We start from the raw sequence: 22444 nt of genomic DNA on the forward strand, positions 1-22444 counted from the left end.
CCGTATGGATGTACTCGTAAGGTGTTTTACCGTTTTGGTGTGGCTTGGTACCGTATGGATGTACTCGTTTGGTATTGCACCGTTTTGGTGTGGTTTGGTACCGTAACGAAGGACTCGTAAGGTATTGTACCGTTTTGGTGTGGTTTGGTACCGTATGGATGTACTCGTGCGGTATTGCACCGTTTTGGTGTGGTTTGGTACCGTATGGATGTACTCGTGCGGTATTGCACCGTTTTGGTGTGGTTTGGTACCGTAACGAAGGACTCGTAAGGTATTGTACCGTTTTGGTGTGGTTTGGTACCGTAACGAAGGACTCGTATGGTATTGTACCATTTTGGTGTGGTTTGGTACCGTATGGATGTACTCATGCGGTATTGCACCGTTTTGGCGTGGTTTGGTACCGTAACGAAGGACTCGTAAGGTATTGTACCGTTTTGGTGTGGTTTGGTACCGTATGGATGTACTCGTACGGTATTAAACCGTTTTGTAGTGGTTTGGTACCGTATGGATGTAGTCGTATGGTATTGCACCGTTTTGGTGTGGTTTGGTACCGTATGGATGTACTCGTAAGGTATTGTACCGTTTTGGTGTGGCTTGGTACCGTATGGATGTACTCGTTTTGTATTGCACCGTTTTGGTGTGGTTTGGTACCGTAACGAAGGACTCGTAAGGTATTGTACCGTTTTGGTGTGGTTTGGTACCGTATGGATGTACTTGTGCGGTATTGCACCATTTTGGTGTGGTTTGGTACCGTAACGAAGGACTCGTAAGGTATTGTACCGTTTTGGTGTGGTTTGGTACCGTAACGAAGGACTCGTAAGGTATTGTACCATTTTGGTGTGGTTTGGTACCGTATGGATGTACTCATGCGGTATTGCACCGTTTTGGTGTGGTTTGGTACCGTAACGAAGGACTCGTAAGGTATTGGACCGTTTTGGTGTGGTTTGGAACCGTATAGATGTACTCGTACGGTATTGCACCGTTTTGTTGTTGTTTGGTACCGTATGGATGTACTCGTACGGTATTGCACCGTTTTGGTGTGGTTTGGTACCGTATGGATGTACTCGTACGGTATTGCACCGTTTTCGTGTGGTTTGGTACCGTATGGACGTACTCGTAAGTTATTGTACCGTTTTGTTGTGGTTTGGTACCGTATGGATGTACTCGTACGGTATTGCACCGTTTTGGTGTGGTTTGGTACCGTATGGATGTACTCGTACGGTATTGCACTGTTTTGGTGTGGTTTGCTACTGTATGGATGTACTCGTACGGTATTGCACAGTTTTGGTGTGGTTTGGTACCGTAACGAAGGATTCGTCAGGTATTGTACCGTTTTGGTGTGGTTTGGTACCGTATGGATGTACTCGTACGGTATTGCACCGTTTTGTTGTGGTTTGGTACCCTATGGATGTACTCGTACGGTATTGCACCGTTTTGGTGTGGTTTGGTACCGTATGGATGTACTCGTACGGTATTGCACCTTTTGGTGTGGTTTGGTACCGTATTGATCGACTCGTACGGTATTGCACTGTTTTGGTGTGGTTTGGTACCGTAACGAAGGACTCGTCAGGTATTGTACCGTTTTGGTGTGGTTTTGTACCGTATGGATGTACTCGTATGGTATTGCACCGTTTTGGTGTGGTTTGGTACCGTAACGAAGGACTCGTAAGGTATTGTACCGTTTTGGTGTGGTTTGGTACCGTATGGATGTACTCGTGCGGTATTGCACCGTTTTGGTGTGGTTTGGTACCGTAACAAAGGACTCATCAGGTATTGTACCGTTTTGGTGTGGTTTTGTACCATATGGATGTACTCGTGCGGTATTGCACCGTTTTGGTGTGGTTTGGTACCGTAATGAAGGACTCGTCAGGTATTGTACCGTTTTGGTGTGGTTTGGTACCGTATGGATGTACTCGTATGGTATTGCACCGTTTTGTTGTGGTTTGGTACCGTATGGATGTACTCGTACGCTATTGCACAGTTTTGGTGTGGTTTGGTACCGTAACGAAGGATTCGTCAGGTATTGTACCGTTTTGGTGTGGTTTGGTACCGTATGGATGTACTCGTACGGTATTGCACCGTTTTGTTGTGGTTTGGTACCCTATGGATGTACTCGTACGGTATTGCACCGTTTTGGTGTGGTTTGGTACCGTAATGAAGGACTCGTCAGGTATTGTACCGTTTTGGTGTGGTTTGGTAACGTAACGAAGGACTCGTAAGGTATTGTACCGTTTTGGTGTGGCTTGGTACCGTATGGATGTACTCGTTTGGTATTGCACCGTTTTGGTGTGGTTTGGTACCGTAACGAAGGACTCGTAAGGTATTGTACCGTTTTGGTGTGGTTTGGTACCGTATGGATGTACTTGTGCGGTATTGAACCATTTTGGTGTGGTTTGGTACCGTAACGAAGGACTCGTAAGGTATTGTACCGTTTTGGTGTGGTTTGGTACCGTAACGAAGGACTCGTAAGGTATTGTACCATTTTGGTGTGGTTTGGTACCGTATGGATGTACTCATGCGGTATTGCACCGTTTTGGTGTGGTTTGGTACCGTAACGAAGGACTCGTAAGGTATTGGACCGTTTTGGTGTGGTTTGGAACCGTATAGATGTACTCGTACGGTATTGCACCGTTTTGTTGTTGTTTGGTACCGTATGGATGTACTCGTACGGTATTGCACCGTTTTGGTGTGGTTTGGTACCGTATGGATGTACTCGTACGGTATTGCACCGTTTTGGTGTGGTTTGGTACCGTATGGACGTACTCGTAAGTTATTGTACCGTTTTGTTGTGGTTTGGTACCGTATGGATGTACTCGTACGGTATTGCACCGTTTTGGTGTGGTTTGGTGCCGTATGGATGTACTCGTACGGTATTGCACTGTTTTGGTGTGGTTTGCTACTGTATGGATGTACTCGTACGGTATTGCACAGTTTTGGTGTGGTTTGGTACCGTAACGAAGGATTCGTCAGGTATTGTACCGTTTTGGTGTGGTTTGGTACCGTATGGATGTACTCGTACGGTATTGCACCGTTTTGTTGTGGTTTGGTACCCTATGGATGTACTCGTACGGTATTGCACCGTTTTGGTGTGGTTTGGTACCGTATGGATGTACTCGTACGGTATTGCACCTTTTGGTGTGGTTTGGTACCGTATTGATGGACTCGTACGGTATTGCACTGTTTTGGTGTGGTTTGGTACCGTAACGAAGGACTCGTCAGGTATTGTACCGTTTTGGTGTGGTTTGGTACCGTATGGATGTACTCGTATGGTATTGCACCGTTTTGGTGTGGTTTGGTACCGTAACGAAGGACTCGTAAGGTATTGTACCGTTTTGGTGTGGTTTGGTACCGTATGGATGTACTCGTGCGGTATTGCACCGTTTTGGTGTGGTTTGGTACCGTAACAAAGGACTCATCAGGTATTGTACCGTTTTGGTGTGGTTTGGTACCATATGGATGTACTCGTGCGGTATTGCACCGTTTTGGTGTGGTTTGGTACCGTAATGAAGGACTCGTCAGGTATTGTACCGTTTTGGTGTGGTTTGGTACAGTATGGATGTACTCGTATGGTATTGCACCGTTTTGTTGTGGTTTGGTACCGTATGGATGTACTCGTACGCTATTGCACCGTTTTGGTGTGGTTTGGTACCGTATGGATGTACTCGTACGGTTTTGCACCGTTTTGGTGTGGTTTGGTACCGTATGGATGTACTCGTAAGGTATTGTACCGTTTTGGTGTGGCTTGGTACCGTATGGATGTACTCGTTTGGTATTGCACCGTTTTGGTGTGGTTTGGTACCGTAACGAAGGACTCGTAAGGTATTGTACCGTTTTGGTGTGGTTTGGTACCGTATGGATGTACTCGTGCGGCATTGCACTGTTTCGGTGTGGTTTGGTACCGTATGCATGTCCTCGTGCGGTATTGCACCGTTTTGGTGTGGTTTGGTACCGTAACGAAGGACTCGTAAGGTATTGTACCGTTTTGGTGTGGTTTGGTAACGTAACGAAGGACTCGTAAGGTATTGTACCATTTTGGTGTGGTTTGGTACCGTATGGATGTACTCATGCGGTATTGCACCATTTTGGTGTGGTTTGGTACCGTAACGAAGGACTCGTAAGTTATTGTACCGTTTTGGTGTGGTTTGGTACCGTATGGATGTACTCGTACGGTATTAAACCGTTTTGTAGTGGTTTGGTACCGTATGGATGTAGTCATATGGTATTGCACCGTTTTGGTGTGGTTTGGTACCGTATGGATGTACTCGTAAGGTATTGTACCGTTTTGGTGTGGCTTGGTACCGTATGGATGTACTCGTTTGGTATTGCACCGTTTTGGTGTGGTTTGGTACCGTAACGAAGGACTCGTAAGGTATTGTACCGTTTTGGTGTGGTTTGGTACCGTATGGATGTACTCGTGCGGTATTGCACCGTTTCGGTGTGGTTTGGTACCGTATGGATGTACTCGTGCGGTATTGCACCGTTTTGGTGTGGTTTGGTACCGTAACGAAGGACTCGTAAGGTATTGTACCGTTTTGGTGTGGTTTGGTACCGTAACGAAGGACTCGTAAGGTATTTTACCATTTTGGTGTGGTTTGGTACCGTATGGATGTACTCATGCGGTATTGCACCATTTTGGTGTGGTTTGGTACCGTAACGAAGGACTCGTAAGTTATTGTACCGTTTTGGTGTGGTTTGGTACCGTATGGATGTACTCGTACGGTATTAAACCGTTTTGTAGAGGTTTGGTACCGTATGGATGTAGTCATATGGTATTGCACCGTTTTGGTGTGGTTTGGTACCGTATGGATGTACTCGTAAGGTATTGTACCGTTTTGGTGTGGCTTGGTACCGTATGGATGTACTCGTTTGGTATTGCACCGTTTTGGTGTGGTTTGGTACCGTAACGAAGGACTCGTAAGGTATTGTACCGTTTTGGTGTGGTTTGGTACCGTATGGATGTACTTGTGCGGTATTGCACCGTTTTGGTGTGGTTTGGTACCGTAACGAAGGACTCGTAAGGTATTGTACCGTTTTGGTGTTGTTTGGTACCGTAACGAAGGACTCGTAAGGTATTGTACCATTTTGGTGTGGTTTGGTACCGTATGGATGTACTCATGCGGTATTGCACCGTTTTGGTGTGGTTTGGTACCGTAACGAAGGACTCGTAAGGTATTGTACCGTTTTGGTTTGGTTTGGTACCGTATGGATGTACTCGTGCGCTATTGCACCGTTTTGGTGTGGTTTGGTACCGTAACGAAGGACTCGTAAGGTATTGGACCGTTTTGGTGTGGTTTGGAACCGTATGGATGTACTCGTACGGTATTGCACCGTTTTGTTGTTGTTTGGTACCGTATGGATGTACTCGTACGGTATTGCACCGTTTTGGTGTGGTTTGGTGCCGTATGGATGTACTCGTACGGTATTGCACCGTTTTGGTGTGGTTTGGTACCGTATGGATGTACTCGTAAGTTATTGTACCGTTTTGTTGTGGTTTGGTACCGTATAGATGTACTCGTACGGTATTGCACCGTTTTGGTGTGGTTTGGTACCGTATGGATGTACTCGTACGGTATTGCACTATTTTGGTGTGGTTTGCTACTGTATGGATGTACTCGTACGGTATTGCACAGTTTTGGTGTGGTTTGGTACCATAACGAAGGACTCGTCAGGTATTGTACCGTTTTGGTGTGGTTTGGTACCGTATGGATGTACTCGTACGGTATTGCACCATTTTGTTGTGGTTTGGTACCGTATGGATGTACTCGTACGGTATTGCACCGTTTTGTTGTGGTTTGGTACCATATGGATGTACTCGTACGGTATTGCACCGTTTTGGTGTGGTTTGGTACCGTATGGATGTACTCGTACGGTACCATATGGATGTACTCGTACGGTATTGCACCGTTTTGGTGTGGTTTGGTACCGTATGGATGTACTCGTACGGTATTGCACCTTTTGGTGTGGTTTGGTACCGTATGGATGGACTCGTACGGTATTGCACAGTTTTGGTGTGGTTTGGTACCGTAACGAAGGACTCGTCAGGTATTGTACCGTTTTGGTGTGGTTTGGTACCGTATGGATGTACTCGTACGGTATTGCGCCGTTTTGTTGTTGTTTGGTACCGTATGGATGTACTCGTACGGTATTGCACCGTTTTGTTGTGGTTTGGTACCGTATGGATGTACTCGTACGGTATTGCACCGTTTTGGTGTGGTTTGGTACCGTATGGATGTACTCGTACGGTATTGCACCGTTTTGGTGTGGTTTGGTACCGTATGGATGTACTCGTAAGTTATTGTACCGTTTTGTTGTGCTTCGGTACCGTATCGATGTACTCGTACGGTATTGCACCTTTTTGGTGTGGTTTGGTACCGTATGGATGTACTCGTACGGTATTGCACAATTTTGGTGTGGTTTGCTACCGAATGGATGTACTCGTACGGTATTGCACAGTTTTGGTGTGGTTTGGTACCGTAACGAAGGACTCGTCAGGTATTGTACCGTTTTGGTGTGGTTTGGTACCGTATGGACATACTCGTACGGTATTGCACCGTTTTGTTGTGGTTTGGTACCGTATGGATGTACTCGTACGGTATTGCACCGTTTTGGTGTGGTTTGGTACCGTATGGATGTACTCGTAAGGTATTGTACCGTTTTGGTGTGGTTTTGTACCGTATGGATGTACTCGTATGGTATTGCACCGTTTTGGTGTGGTTTGGTACCGTAACGAAGGACTCATAAGGTATTGTACCGTTTTGGTGTGGTTTGGTACCGTATGGATGTACTCGGGCGGTATTGCACCGTTTTGGTGTGGTTTGGTACCATAACAAAGGACTCATCAGGTATTGTACCGTTTTGGTGTGGTTTGGTACCGTATGGATGTACTCGTACGGTATTGCACCGTTTTGGTGTGGTTTGGTACCGTATGGATGTACTCGTAAGGTATTGTACCGTTTTGGTGTGGTTTTGTACCGTATGGATGTACTCGTATGGTATTGCACCGTTTTGGTGTGGTTTGGTACCGTAACGAAGGACTCGTAAGGTATTGTACTGTTTTGGTGTGGTTTGGTATCGTATGGATGTACTCGTGCGGTATTGCAATGTTTTGGTGTGGTTTGGTACCGTAACAAAGGACTCGTCAGGTATTGTACCGTTTTGGGGTGGTTTGGTACCGTATGGATGTACTCGAACGGTATTGCACAGTTTTGGTGTGGTTTGGTACCGTAACGAAGGACTCGTCAGGTATTGTACAGTTTTGGTGTGGTTTGGTACCGTATGGATGTACTCGTACGGTATTGCACCGTTTTGTTGTGGTTTGGTACCGTATGGATGTACTCGTACGGTATTGCAACGTTTTGTTGTGGTTTGGTACCGTATGGATGTACTCGTACGGTATTGCACCGTTTTGGTGTGGTTTGGTACCGTATGGATGTACTCGTACGGTATTGCACCTTTTGGTGTGGTTTGGTACCGTATGGATGGACTCGTACGGTATTTCACAGTTTTGGTGTGGTTTGGTACCGTAACGAAGGACTCGTCAGGTATTGTACCGTTTTGGTGTGGTTTGGTACCGTATGGATGTACTCGTACGGTATTGCGCCGTTTTGTTGTTGTTTGGTACCGTATGGATGTACTCGTACGGTATTGCACCGTTTTGTTGTGGTTTGGTACCGTATGGATGTACTCGTACGGTATTGCACCGTTTTGGTGTGGTTTGGTACCGTATGGATGTACTCGTACGGTATTGCACCGTTTTGGTGTGGTTTGGTACCGTATGGATGTACTCGTAAGTTATTGTACCGTTTTGTTGTGGTTCGGTACCGTATGGATGTACTCGTACGGTATTGCACCTTTTTGGTGTGGTTTGGTACCGTATGGATGTACTCGTACGGTATTGCACAATTTTGGTGTGGTTTGCTACCGAATGGATGTACTCGTACGGTATTGCACAGTTTTGGTGTGGTTTGGTACCGTAACGAAGGACTCGTCAGGTATTGTACCGTTTTGGTGTGGTTTGGTACCGTATGGATGTACTCGGGCGGTATTGCACCGTTTTGGTGTGGTTTGGTACCATAACAAAGGACTCATCAGGTATTGTACCGTTTTGGTGTGGTTTGGTACCGTATGGATGTACTCGTACGGTATTGCACCGTTTTGGTGTGGTTTGGTACCGTATGGATGTACTCGTAAGGTATTGTACCGTTTTGGTGTGGTTTTGTACCGTATGGATGTACTCGTATGGTATTGCACCGTTTTGGTGTGGTTTGGTACCGTAACGAAGGACTCGTAAGGTATTGTACTGTTTTGGTGTGGTTTGGTATCGTATGGATGTACTCGTGCGGTATTGCAATGTTTTGGTGTGGTTTGGTACCGTAACAAAGGACTCGTCAGGTATTGTACCGTTTTGGGGTGGTTTGGTACCGTATGGATGTACTCGAACGGTATTGCACAGTTTTGGTGTGGTTTGGTACCGTAACGAAGGACTCGTCAGGTATTGTACAGTTTTGGTGTGGTTTGGTACCGTATGGATGTACTCGTACGGTATTGCACCGTTTTGTTGTGGTTTGGTACCGTATGGATGTACTCGTACGGTATTGCACCGTTTTGTTGTGGTTTGGTACCGTATGGATGTACTCGTACGGTATTGCACCGTTTTGGTGTGGTTTGGTACCGTATGGATGTACTCGTACGGTATTGCACCTTTTGGTGTGGTTTGGTACCGTATGGATGGACTCGTACGGTATTGCACAGTTTTGGTGTGGTTTGGTACCGTAACGAAGGACTCGTCAGGTATTGTACCGTTTTGGTGTGGTTTGGTACCGTATGGATGTACTCGTACGGTATTGCGCCGTTTTGTTGTTGTTTGGTACCGTATGGATGTACTCGTACGGTATTGCACCGTTTTGTTGTGGTTTGGTACCGTATGGATGTACTCGTACGGTATTGCACCGTTTTGGTGTGGTTTGGTACCGTATGGATGTACTCGTAAGTTATTGTACCGTTTTGTTGTGGTTCGGTACCGTATGGATGTACTCGTACGGTATTGCACCTTTTTGGTGTGGTTTGGTACCGTATGGATGTACTCGTACGGTATTGCACAATTTTGGTGTGGTTTGCTACCGAATGGATGTACTCGTACGGTATTGCACAGTTTTGGTGTGGTTTGGTACCGTAACGAAGGACTCGTCAGGTATTGTACCGTTTTGGTGTGGTTTGGTACCGTATGGACATACTCGTACGGTATTGCACCGTTTTGTTGTGGTTTGGTACCGTATGGATGTACTCGTACGGTATTGCACCGTTTTGGTGTGGTTTGGTACCGTATGGATGTACTCGTAAGGTATTGTACCGTTTTGGTGTGGTTTTGTACCGTATGGATGTACTCGTATGGTATTGCACCGTTTTGGTGTGGTTTGGTACCGTAACGAAGGACTCGTAAGGTATTGTACCGTTTTGGTGTGGTTTGGTACCGTATGGATGTACTCGGGCGGTATTGCACCGTTGTGGTGTGGTTTGGTACCATAACAAAGGACTCATCAGGTATTGTACCGTTTTGGTGTGGTTTGGTACCGTATGGATGTACTCGTACGGTATTGCACCGTTTTGGTGTGGTTTGGTACCGTATGGATGTACTCGTAAGGTATTGTACCGTTTTGGTGTGGTTTTGTACCGTATGGATGTACTCGTATGGTATTGCACCGTTTTGGTGTGGTTTGGTACCGTAACGAAGGACTCGTAAGGTATTGTACTGTTTTGGTGTGGTTTGGTATCGTATGGATGTACTCGTGCGGTATTGCAATGTTTTGGTGTGGTTTGGTACCGTAACAAAGGACTCGTCAGGTATTGTACCGTTTTGGGGTGGTTTGGTACCGTATGGATGTACTCGAACGGTATTGCACAGTTTTGGTGTGGTTTGGTACCGTAACGAAGGACTCGTCAGGTATTGTACAGTTTTGGTGTGGTTTGGTACCGTATGGATGTACTCGTACGGTATTGCACCGTTTTGTTGTGGTTTGGTACCGTATGGATGTACTCGTACGGTATTGCACCCTTTTGGTGTGGTTTGGTACCGTATGGATGTACTCGTACGGTATTGCACCTTTTGGTGTGGTATGGTACCGTATGGATGGACTCGTACGGTATTGCACAGTTTTGGTGTGGTTTGGTACCGTAACGAAGGACTCGTCAGGTATTGTACCGTTTTGATGTGGCTTGGTACCGTATGGATGTACTCGTACGGTATTGCGCCGTTTTGTTGTTGTTTGGTACCGTATGGATGTACTCGTACGGTATTGCGCCGTTTTGTTGTGGTTTGGTACCGTATGGATGTACTCGTACGGTATTGCACCGTTTTGGTGTGGTTTGGTACCGTATGGATTTACTCGTACGGTATTGCACCGTTTTCGTGTGGTTTGGTACCGTATGGATGTACTCGTAAGTTATTGTACCGTTTTGTTGTGGTTCGGTACCGTATGGATGTACTCGTACGGTATTGCACCTTTTTGGTGTGGTTTGGTACCGTATGGATGTACTCGTACGGTATTGCACAATTTTTGTGTGGTTTGCTACCGTATGGATGTACTCGTACGGTATTGCACAGTTTTGGTGTGGTTTGGTACCGTAACGAAGGACTCGTCAGGTATTGTACCGTTTTGGTGTGGTTTGGTACCGTATGGACATACTCGTACGGTATTGCACCGTTTTGTTGTGGTTTGGTACCGTATGGATGTACTCGTACGGTATTGCACCGTTTTGGTGTGGTTTGGTACCGTATGGATGTACTCGTAAGGTATTGTACCGTTTTGGTGTGGTTTAGTACCGTATGGATGTACTCGTATGGTATTGCACCGTTTTGGTGTGGTTTGGTACCGTAACGAAGGACTCGTAAGGTATTGTACCGTTTTGGTGTGGTTTGGTTCCGTATGGATGTACTCGTACGGTATTGCACCGTTTTCGTGTGGTTTGGTACCGTATGGATGTACTCGTACGGTATTGCACAGTTTTGGTGTGGTTTGGTACCGTAACGAAGGACTCGTAAGGTATTGTACCGTTTTGGTGTGGTTTGGTACCGTATGGATGTACTCGTACGGTATTGCACTGTTTTGGTGTGGTTTGGTACCGTAACGAAGGACTCGTAAGGTATTGTACCGTTTTGTTGTGGTTTGGTACCGTATGGATGTACTCGTACGGTATTGCACCGTTTTAGTGTGGTTTGGTACCGTATGGATGAACTCGTACGGTGTTGCACAGTTTTGGTGTGGTTTGGTACCGTACCGAAGGACTCGTAAGGTATTGTACCGTTTTGGTGAGGTTTGGTACCGTATGGACGTACTCGTACGGTATTGCACCGTTTTGTTGTGGTTTGGGACCGTAACGACGGACTCGTAAGGTATTGTACCGTTTTAGTGTGGTTTGGTACCGTATGGATGTACTCGTACGGTATTGCACCGTTTTGGTGTGGTTTGGTACCGTAACGAACGACTCGTAAGGTATTGTACTGTTTTGGTGTGGTTTGGTTCCGTATGGATGTACTCGTGCGGTATTGCACCGTTTTGGTGTGGTTTGGTACCGTAATGAAGGACTCATAAGGTATTGTACCGTTTTGGTGTGGTTTGGTACCGTATGGATGTACTCGTACGGTATTGCACCGTTTTGTTGTGGTTTGGTACGGTATGGATGTACTCGTACGGTATTGCACCGTTTTGGTGTGGTTTGGTACCGTATGGATGTACTCGTAAGGTATTGTTCCGTTTTGGTGTGGTTTTGTACCGTATGGATGTACTCGTATGGTATTGCACCGTTTTAGTGTGGTTTGGTACCGTAACGAAGTACTCGTAAGGTATTTTACCGTTTTGGTGTGGTTTGGTATCGTATGGATGTACTCGTACAGTATTGCACCGTTTTGTTGTGGTTTGGTACCGTAACGAAGGACTCGTAAGGTATTGTACGGTTTTGGTGTGGTTTGGTACCGTATGGATGTACTCGTACGGTATTGCACCGTTTTGTTGTGGTTTGGTACCGTATGGATGTACTCGTACGGTATTGCACCGTTTTGGTGTGCTTTGGTACCGTATGGATGTACTCGTACGGTATTGCACCATTTTGGTGTGGTTTGGTTCCGTAACGAAGGACTCGTAAGGTATTGTACCGTTTTGGTGTGGTTTGGTATCGTATGGATGTACTCGTACGGTATTGCACCGTTTTGGTGTGGTTTGTTACCGTAACGAAGGACTCGTAAGGTATTGTACCGTTTTGGTGTGGTTGGTACCGTAACGAAGGACTCGTGCGGTATTGCTCCGTTTTGGTGTGGTTTGGTACCGTAACGAAGGACTCGTAAGGTATTGTACGGTTTTGGTGTGGTTTGGTACCGTATGGATGTACTAGTGCGGTATTGCACCGTTTTGGTGTGGTTTGGTACCGTAACGAAGGACTCGTAAGGTATTGTACCGTTTTGGTATGGTTTGGTACCGTATGGATGTACTCGTACGGTATTGCACCATTTTGTTGTGGTTTGGTACCGTATGGATGTACTCGTACGGTATTGCACCGTTTTGTTGTGGTTTGGTACCGTATGGATGTACTCGTACGGTATTGCACCGTTTTGGTGTGGTTTGGTACCGTATGGATGTACTCGTACGGTATTGCACCTTTTGGGGTGGTTTGGTACCGTATGGATGGACTCGTATGGTATTGCACAGTTTTGGTGTGGTTTGGTACCGTAACGAAGGACTCGTAGGGTATTGTACCGTTTTTGTGTGGTTTGGTACCGTATGGATGTACTCGTAAGTTATTGTACCGTTTTGGTATGGTTTGGTACCGTATGGATGTACTCGTACGGTATTGCACCTTTTGGTGCGGTTTGGTACCGTATGGATGGACTCGTATGGTATTGCACAGTTTTAGTGTGGTTTGGTACCGTAACGAAGGACTCGTAGGGTATTGTACCGTTTTTGTGTGGTTTGGTACCGTATGGATGCACTCGTGCGGTATTGCACCGTTTTGTTGTGGTTTGGTACCGTAACGAAGGACTCGTAAGGTATTGTACCGTTTTGGTGTGGTTTGGTACCGTATGGATGTACTCGTACGGTATTGCACCGTTTGGTTGTGGTTTGGTACCGTAACGAAGGATTCGTAAGGTATTGTACGGTTTTGGTGTGGTTTGGTACCGTATGGATGTACTAGTGCGGTATTGCAACGTTTTGGTGTGCTTTGGTACAGTAACGAAAGACTCGTAAGGTATTGTACCGTTTTGGTATGGTTTTGTACCGTATGGATGTACTCGTACGGTATTGCACCGTTTTGTTGTGGTTTGGTACCGTATGGATGTACTCGTACGGTATTGCACCGTTTTGGTGTGGTTTGGTACCGTATGGATGTACTCGTAAGGTATTGTACCGTTTTGGTGTGGTTTGGTACCGTATGGATGTACTCGTACGGTATTGCACTGTTTTGTTGTGGTTTGGTACCGTATGGATGTACTCGTACGGTATTGCACCGTTTTGGTGTGGTTTGGTACCGTATGGATGTACTCGTAAGGTATTGTACCGTTTTGGTGTGGTTTTGTACCGTATGGATGTACTCGTATGGTATTGCACCGTTTTAGTGTGGTTTGGTACCGTAACGAAGTACTCGTAAGGTATTGTACCGTTTTGGTGTGGTTTGGTACCGTATGGATGTACTCGTACAGTATTGCACCGTTTTGTTGTGGTTTGGTACCGTAACGAAGGACTCATAAGGTATTGTACCGTTTTGGTGTGGTTTGGTACCGTATGGATGTACTCGTACGGTATTGCACCGTTTTGTTGTGGTTTGGTACCGTATGGATGTACTCGTACGGTATTGCACCGTTTTGGTGTGGTTTGGTACCGTATGGATGTACTCGTACGGTATTGCACCATTTTGGTGTGGTTTGGTACCGTAACGAAGGACTTGTAAGGTATTGTACCGTTTTGGTTTGGTTTGGTATCGTATGGATGTACTCGTACGGTATTGCACCGTTTTGGTGTGGTTTAGTACCGTAACGAAGGACTCGTAAGGTATTGTACCGTTTTGGTGTGGTTGGTACCGTAACGAAGGACTCGTGCGGTATTGCTCCGTTTTGGTGTGGTTTGGTACCGTAACGAAGGAATCGTAAGGTATTGTACGGTTTTGGTGTGGTTTGGTACCGTATGGATGTACTAGTGCGGTATTCCACCGTTTTGGTGTGGTTTGGTACCGTAACGAAGGACTCGTAAGGTATTGTACCGTTTTGGTATGGTTTTGTACCGTATGGATGTACTTGTACGGTATTGTACCGTTTTGTTGTGGTTTGGTACCGTATGGATGTACTCGTACGGTATTGCACCGTTTTGTTGTGGTTTGGTACCGTATGGATGTACTCGTACGGTATTGCACCGTTTTGGTGTGGTTTGGTACCGTATGGATGTACTCGTACGGTATTGCACCTTTTGGGGTGGTTTGGTACCGTATGGATGGACTCGTACGGTATTGCACAGTTTTGGTGTGGTTTGGTACCGTAACGAAGGACTCGTAGGGTATTGTACCGTTTTTGTGTGGTTTGGTACCGTATGGATGTACTCGTAAGTTATTGTACCGTTTTGGTATGGTTTGGTACCGTATGGATGTACTCGTACGGTATTGCACCTTTTGGTGTGGTTTGGTACCGTATGGATGGACTCGTACGGTATTGCACAGTTTTAGTGTGGTTTGGTACCGTAACGAAGGACTCGTAGGGTATTGTACCATTTTTGTGTGGTTTGGTACCGTATGGATGCACTCGTGCGGAATTGCACCGTTTTGTTGTGGTTTGGTACCGTAACGAAGGACTCGTAAGGTATTGTACCGTTTTGGTGTGGTTTGGTACTGTATGGATGTACTCGTACGGTATTGCACCGTTTGGTTGTGGTTTGGTACCGTCACGAAGGATTCGTAAGGTATTGTACGGTTTTGGTGTGGTTTGGTACCGTATGGATGTACTAGTGCGGTATTGCACCGTTTTGGTGTGGTTTGGTACCGTAACGAAGGACTCGTAAGGTATTGTACCGTTTTGGTATGGTTTGGTACCGTATGGATGTGCTCGTACGGTATTGCACCGTTTTGTTGTGGTTTGGTACCGTATGGATGTACTCGTACGGTATTGCACCGTTTTGGTGTGGTTTGGAACCGTATGGATGTACTCGTAAGGTATTGTACCGTTTTGGTGTGGTTTGGTACCGTATGGATGTACTCGTACGGTATTGCACCGTTTTGTTGTGGTTTGGTACCGTATGGATGTACTCGTACGGTATTGCACCGTTTTGGTGTGGTTTGGTACCGTATGGATGTACTCGTAAGGTATTGTACCGTTTTGGTGTGGTTTTGTACCGTATGGATGTACTCGTATGGTATTGCACCGTTTTAGTGTGGTTTGGTACCGTCACGAAGTGCTCGTAAGGTATTGTACCGTTTTGGTGTGGTTTGGTACCGTATGGATGTACTCGTACAGTATTGCACCGTTTTGTTGTGGTTTGGTACCGTAACGAAGGACTCGTAAGGTATTGTACCGTTTTGGTGTGGTTTGGTACCGTATGGATGTACTCGTACGGTATTGCACCGTTTTGCTGTGGTTTGGTACCGTATGGATGTACTCGTACGGTATTGCACCATTTTGGTGTGGTTTGGTACCGTAACGAAGGACTCGTAAGGTATTGTACCGTTTTGGTGTGGTTTGGTATCGTATGGATGTACTCGTACGGTATTGCACCGTTTTGGTGTGGTTAGGTACCGTAACGAAGGACTCGTAAGGTATTGTACCGTTTTGGTGTGGTTGGTACCGTAACGAAGGACTTGGCGGTATTGCTCCATTTTGGTGTGGTTTGGTACCGTAACGAAGGACTCGTAAGGTATTGTACGGTTTTGGTGTGGTTTGGTACCGTATGGATGTACTAGTGCGGTATTGCACCGTTTTGGTGTGGTTTGGTACCGTAACGAAGGACTCGTAAGGTATTGTACCGTTTTGGTATGGTTTGGTACCGTATGGATGTACTCGTACGGTATTGCACCGTTTTGTTGTGGTTTGGTACCGTATGGATGTACTCGTACGGTATTGCACGGTTTTGTTGTGGTTTGGTACCGTATGGATGTACTCGTACGGTATTGCACCGTTTTATTGTTGTTTGGTACCGTATGGATGTACTCGTACGGTATTGCACCGTTTTGGTGTGGTTTGGTACCGTATGGATGTACTCGTAAGTTATTGTACCGTTTTGGTGTGGTTTGGTACCGTATGGATGTAATCGTACGGTATTGCACCGTTTTGTTGTGGTTTGGTACCGTATGGATGTGTACTCGTACGATATTGCACCGTTTTGGTGTGGTTTGGTACCGTATGGATGTACTCGTACGGTATTGCACCATTTTGGTGTGGTTTGGTACCGTAACGAAGAACTTGTAAGGTATTGTACCATTTTGGTGTGGTTTGGTATCGTATGGATGTACTCGTACGGTATTGCACCGTTTTGGTGTGGTTTGGTACCGTAACGAAGGACTCGTAAGTTATTGTACCGTTTTGGTGTGGTTTGGTACCATAACGAAGGACTCGTAAGGTATTGTACCGTTTTGGTGTGGTTTGGTACCGTATGGATGTACTCGTGCGGTATTGCACCGTTTTGGTGTGGTTTGGTACCGTAACGAAGGACTCGTAAGGTATGGTACCGTTTTGGTGTGGTTTGGTACCATATGGATGTACTCGTACGGTATTGCACCGTTTTAGTGTCGTTTGGTACCGTAACGAAGGAGTCGTAAGGTATTGTACTGTTTTGGTGTGGTTTGGTACCGTATGGATGTACTCGTGCGGTATTGCACCGTTTTGGTGTGGTTTGGTACCGTAATGAAGGACTCATAAGATATTATACCGTTTTTGTGTGGTTAGGTACCGTATGGATGTACTCGTACGGTATTGCACCGTTTTGTTATGGTTTGGTACCGTATGGATGTACTCGTACGGTATTGCACTGTTTTGGTGTGGTTTGGTACCGTAACGAAGGACTCGTAAGGTATTGTACCGTTTTGGTGTGGTTTGGTACTGTATGGATGTACTCGTGCGGTATTGCACCGTTTTGGTGTGGTTTGGTACCGTAATGAAGGACTCATAAGGTATTGTACCGTTTTGGTGTGGTTTGGTACCGTATGGATGTACTCGTACGGTATTGCACCGTTTTGTTGTGGTTTGGTACCGTATGGATGTACTTGTACGGTATTGCACCATTTTGGTGTGGTTTGGTACCGTAACGAAGGACTCGTAAGGTAGTGTACCATTTTGGTGTGGTTTGGTATCATATGGATGTACTCGTACGGTATTGCACCGTTTTGGTGTGGTTTGGTACCGTAACGAAGGACTCGTAAGGTATTGTACCATTTTGGTGTGGTTTGGTACCGTAACGAAGGACTCGTAAGGTATTGTACCGTTTTGGTGAGGTTTGGTACCGTAACGAAGCACTCGTAAGGTATTGTACCATTTTGGTGTGGTTTGGTACCGTATGGATGTACTCGTGCGGTATTGCACCGTTTTGGTGTGGTTTGGTACCGTAACGAAGTACTCGTAAGGTATTGTACGGTTTTGGTGTGGTTTGGTACCGTATGGATGTACTCGTACGGTATTGCACCGTTTTGTTGTGGTTTGGTACCGTATGGATGTACTCGTACGGTATTGCACCGTTTTGGTGTGGTTTGGTACCGTATCGATGTACTTGTATGGTATTGCACCATTTTGGTGTGGTTTGGTACCGTAACGAAGGACTCGTAAGGTATTTTACCGTTTTGGTGTGGTTTGGTATCGTATGGATGTACTCGTACTGTATTGCACCGTTTTGGTGTGGTTTGGTACCGTAACGAAGGACTAGTAAGGTATTGTACTGTTTTGGTGTGGTTTGGTACCGTAACGAAGGACTCGTAAGGTATTGTACTGTTTTGGTGTGGTTTGGTACCGTATGGATGTACTCGTGCGGTATTGCACCGTTTTGGTGTGGTTTGGTACCGTAATGAAGGACTCCTAAGGTATTGTACCGTTTTGGTGTGGTTTGGTACCGTATGGATGTACTCGTATGGTATTGCACCGTTTTGTTGTGGTTTGGTACCGTATGGATGTACTCGTACGGTATTGCACCGTTTTGGTGTGGTTTGGTACCGTATGGATGTACTCGTATGGTATTGTACCGTTTTGGTGTGGTTTGTACCGTATGGATGTACTCGTATGGTATTGCACCGTTTTAGTGTGGTTTGGTACCGTAACGAAGGACTCGTAAGGTATTGTACCGTTTTGGTCTGGTTTGGTACCGTATGGATGTACTCGTACGGTATTGCACCATTTTGTTGTGGTTTGGTACCGTAACGAAGGACTCGTAAGGTATTGTACCGTTTTGGTGTGGTTTGGTACCGTAACGAAGGACTCGTAAGGTATTGTACCATTTTAGTGAGGTTTGGTACCGTAACGAAGGACTCGTAAGGTATTGTACCATTTTGGTGTGCTTTGGTACCGTATGGATGTACTCGTGCGGTATTGCACCGTTTTGGTGTGGTTTGGTACCGTAACGAAGTACTCGTAAGGTATTGTACGGTTTTGGTGTGGTTTGGTACCGTATGGATGTACTCGTGCGGTATTGCACCGTTTTGTTGTGGTTTGGTACCGTATGGATGTACTCGTACGGTATTGCACCGTTTTGGTGTGGTTTGGTACCGTATCGATGTACTTGTACGGTATTGCACCATTTTGGTGTGGTTTGGTACCGTAACGAAGGACTCGTAAGGTATTGTACCATTTTGGTGTGGTTTGGTATCGTATGGATGTACTCGTACGATATTGCACCGTTTTGGTGTGGTTTGGTACCGTAACGAAGGACTAGTAAGGTATTGTACCGTTTTGGTGTGGTTTGGTACCGTAACGAAGGACTCGTAAGGTATTGTACTGTTTTGGTGTGGTTTGGTACCGTATGGATGTACTCGTGCGGTATTGCACCGTTTTGGTGTGGTTTGGTACCGTAACGAAGGACTCGTAAGGTATTGTACCGTTTTGGTCTGGTTTGGTACCGTATGGATGTACTCGTACGGTATTGCACTGTTTTGTTGTGGTTTGGTACCGTAATGAAGGACTCGTAAGGTATTGTACCGTTTTGGTGTGGTTTGGTACCGTATGGATGTACTCGTACGGTATTGCACCGTTTTGTTGTGGTTTGGTATCGTATGGATGTACTCGTACGGTATTGCACCGTTTTGGTGTGGATGTACTCGCACGGTATTGCACCGTTTTGGTGTGGTTTGGTACCGTATGGATGTACTCGTACGGTATTGCACCATTTTGGTGTGGTTTGGTACCGTAACGAAGGACTCGTAAGGTATTGTACCGTTTTTGTGTGGTTTGGTATCGTATGGATGTACTCGTAAGGTATTGCACCGTTTTGGTGTGGTTTGGTACCGTATGGATGTACTCGTACGGTATTGCACCGTTTTAGTGTGGTTTGGTACCGTAACGAAGGACTCGTAAGGTATTGTACTGTTTTGGTGTGGTTTGGTACCGTATTGATGTACTCGTGCGGTATTGCACCGTTTTGGTGTGGTTTGGTACCGTAATGAAGGACTCATAAGGTATTGTACCGTTTTGGTGTGGTTTAGTACCGTATGGATGTACTCGTACGGTATTGCACCGTTTTGTTGTGGTTTGGTACCGTATGGATGTACTCGTACGGTATTGCACCGTTTTGGTGTGGTTTGGTACCGTATGGATGTACTCGTAAGGTATTGTACCGTTTTGGTGTGGTTTTGTACGGTATGGATGTACTCGTATGGTATTGCACCGTTTTAGTGTGGTTTGGTACCGTAACGAAGGACTCGTAAGGTATTGTACCGTTTTGGTGTGGTTTGGTACCGTATGGATGTACTCGTGCGGTATTGCCTGGTTTTGGTGTGGTTTGGTACCGTAACGAAGGACTCGTAAGGTGTTGTACTGTTTTGGTGTGGTTTGGTACCGTATGGATGTACTCGTGCGGTATTGCACCGTTTTGGCGTGGTTTGGTACCGTATTGAAGGACTCATAAGGTATTGTACCGTTTTGGTGTGGTTTGGTACTGTATGGATGTACTCGTACGGTATTGCACCGTTTTGTTGTGGTTTGGTACCTTATGGATGTACTCGTACGGTATTGCCCCGTTTTGGTGTGGTTTGGTACCGTATGGATGTACTCGTAAGGTATTGTACCGTTTTGGTGTGGTTTTGTACCGTATAGATGTACTCGTATGGTATTGCACCGTTTTAGTGTGGTTTGGTACCGTAACGAAGGACTCGTAAGGTATTATACCGTTTTGGTGTGGTTTGGTACCGTAACGAAGGACTCGTAAGGTATTGTACCGTTTTGGTGTGGTTTGGTACCGTATGGATGTCCTCGTGCGGTATTGCACCGTTTTGGTGTGGTTTGGTACCGTAACGAAGGACTCGTAAGGTATTGTACTGTTTTGGTGTGGTTTGGTACCGTATGGATGTACTCGTGCGGTATTGCACCGTTTTGGTGTGGTTTGGTACCGTATTGAAGGACTCCTAAGGTATTGTACCGTTTTGGTGTGGTTTGGTACCGTATGGATGTACTCGTACGGTATTGCACCGTTTTGTTGTGGTTTGGTACCGTAACGAAGGACTCGTAAGGTATTGTACCGTTTTTGTGTGGTTTGGTACCGTATGGATGTACTCGTACGGTATTGCACCGTTTTGTTGTGGTTTGGTACCGTATGGATGTACTCGTACGGTATTTCACCGTTTTTGTGTGGTTTGGTACCGTATGGATGTACTCGTACGGTATTGCACCATTTTGGTGTGGTTTGGTACCGTAACGAAGGACTCGTAAGGTATTGTACCGTTTTGGTGTGGTTTGGTATCGTATGGATGTACTCGTACGGTATTGCACCGTTTTGGTGTGGTTTGGTACCGTAACGAAGGACTCGTAAGGTATTGTACCGTTTTGGTGTGGTTTGGTACCGTAACGAAGGACTCATAAGGTATTGTACCGTTTTGGTGTGGTTTGGTACCGTAACGAAGGACTCGTATGGTATTGTACCGTTTTGGTGTGGTTTGGTACCTTATGGATGTACTCGTGCGGTATTGCCCGGTTTTGGTGTGGTTTGGTACCGTTACGAAGGACTCGTAAGGTGTTGTACTGTTTTGGTGTGGTTTGGTACCGTATGGATGTACTCGTGCGGTATTGCACCGTTTTGGTGTGGTTTGGGACCGTATTGAAGGACTCATAAGGTATTGTACCGTTTTGGTGTGGTTTGGTACCGTATGGATGTACTCGTACGGTATTGCACCGTTTTGTTGTGGTTTGGTACCGTATGGATGTACTCGTAAGGTATTGTACCGTTTTGGTGTGGTTTTGTACCGTATAGATGTACTCGTATGGTATTGCACCGTTTTAGTGTGGTTTGGTACCGTAACGAAGGACTCGTAAGGTATTGTACCGTTTTAGTGTGGTTTGGTACCGTAACGAAGGACTCGTAAGGTATTGTACCGTTTTGGTGTGGTTTGGTACCGTATGGATGTACTCGTGCGGTATTGCACCGTTTTGGTGTGGTTTGGTACCGTAACGAAGGACTCGTAAGGTATTGTACTGTTTTGGTGTGGTTTGGTACCGTATGGATGTACTCGTGCGGTATTGCACCGTTTTGGTGTGGTTTGGTACCGTATTGAAGGACTCCTAAGGTATTGTACCGTTTTGGTGTGGTTTGGTACCGTATGGATGTACTCGTACGGTATTGCACCGTTTTGTTGTGGTTTGGTACCGTAACGAAGGACTCGTAAGGTATTGTACCGTTTTGGTGTGGTTTGGTACCGTATGGATGTACTCGTACGGTATTGCACCGTTTTGTTGTGGTTTGGTACCGTATGGATGTACTCGTACGGTATTGCACCGTTTTGTTGTGGTTTGGTATCGTATGGATGTACTCGTACGGTATTGCACCGTTTTGGTGTGGATGTACTCGCACGGTATTGCACCGTTTTGGTGTGGTTTGGTACCGTATGGATGTACTCGTACGGTATTGCACCATTTTGGTGTGGTTTGGTACCGTAACGAAGGACTCGTAAGGTATTGTACCGTTTTTGTGTGGTTTGGTATCGTATGGATGTACTCGTAAGGTATTGCACCGTTTTGGTGTGGTTTGGTACCGTATGGATGTACTCGTACGGTATTGCACCGTTTTAGTGTGGTTTGGTACCGTAACGAAGGACTCGTAAGGTATTGTACTGTTTTGGTGTGGTTTGGTACCGTATTGATGTACTCGTGCGGTATTGCACCGTTTTGGTGTGGTTTGGTACCGTAATGAAGGACTCATAAGGTATTGTACCGTTTTGGTGTGGTTTAGTACCGTATGGATGTACTCGTACGGTATTGCACCGTTTTGTTGTGGTTTGGTACCGTATGGATGTA

Source organism: Rhododendron vialii, chromosome 1a, assembly GCF_030253575.1.
Source record: "Rhododendron vialii isolate Sample 1 chromosome 1a, ASM3025357v1".
NCBI classification, from domain to species: domain Eukaryota; kingdom Viridiplantae; phylum Streptophyta; class Magnoliopsida; order Ericales; family Ericaceae; genus Rhododendron; species Rhododendron vialii.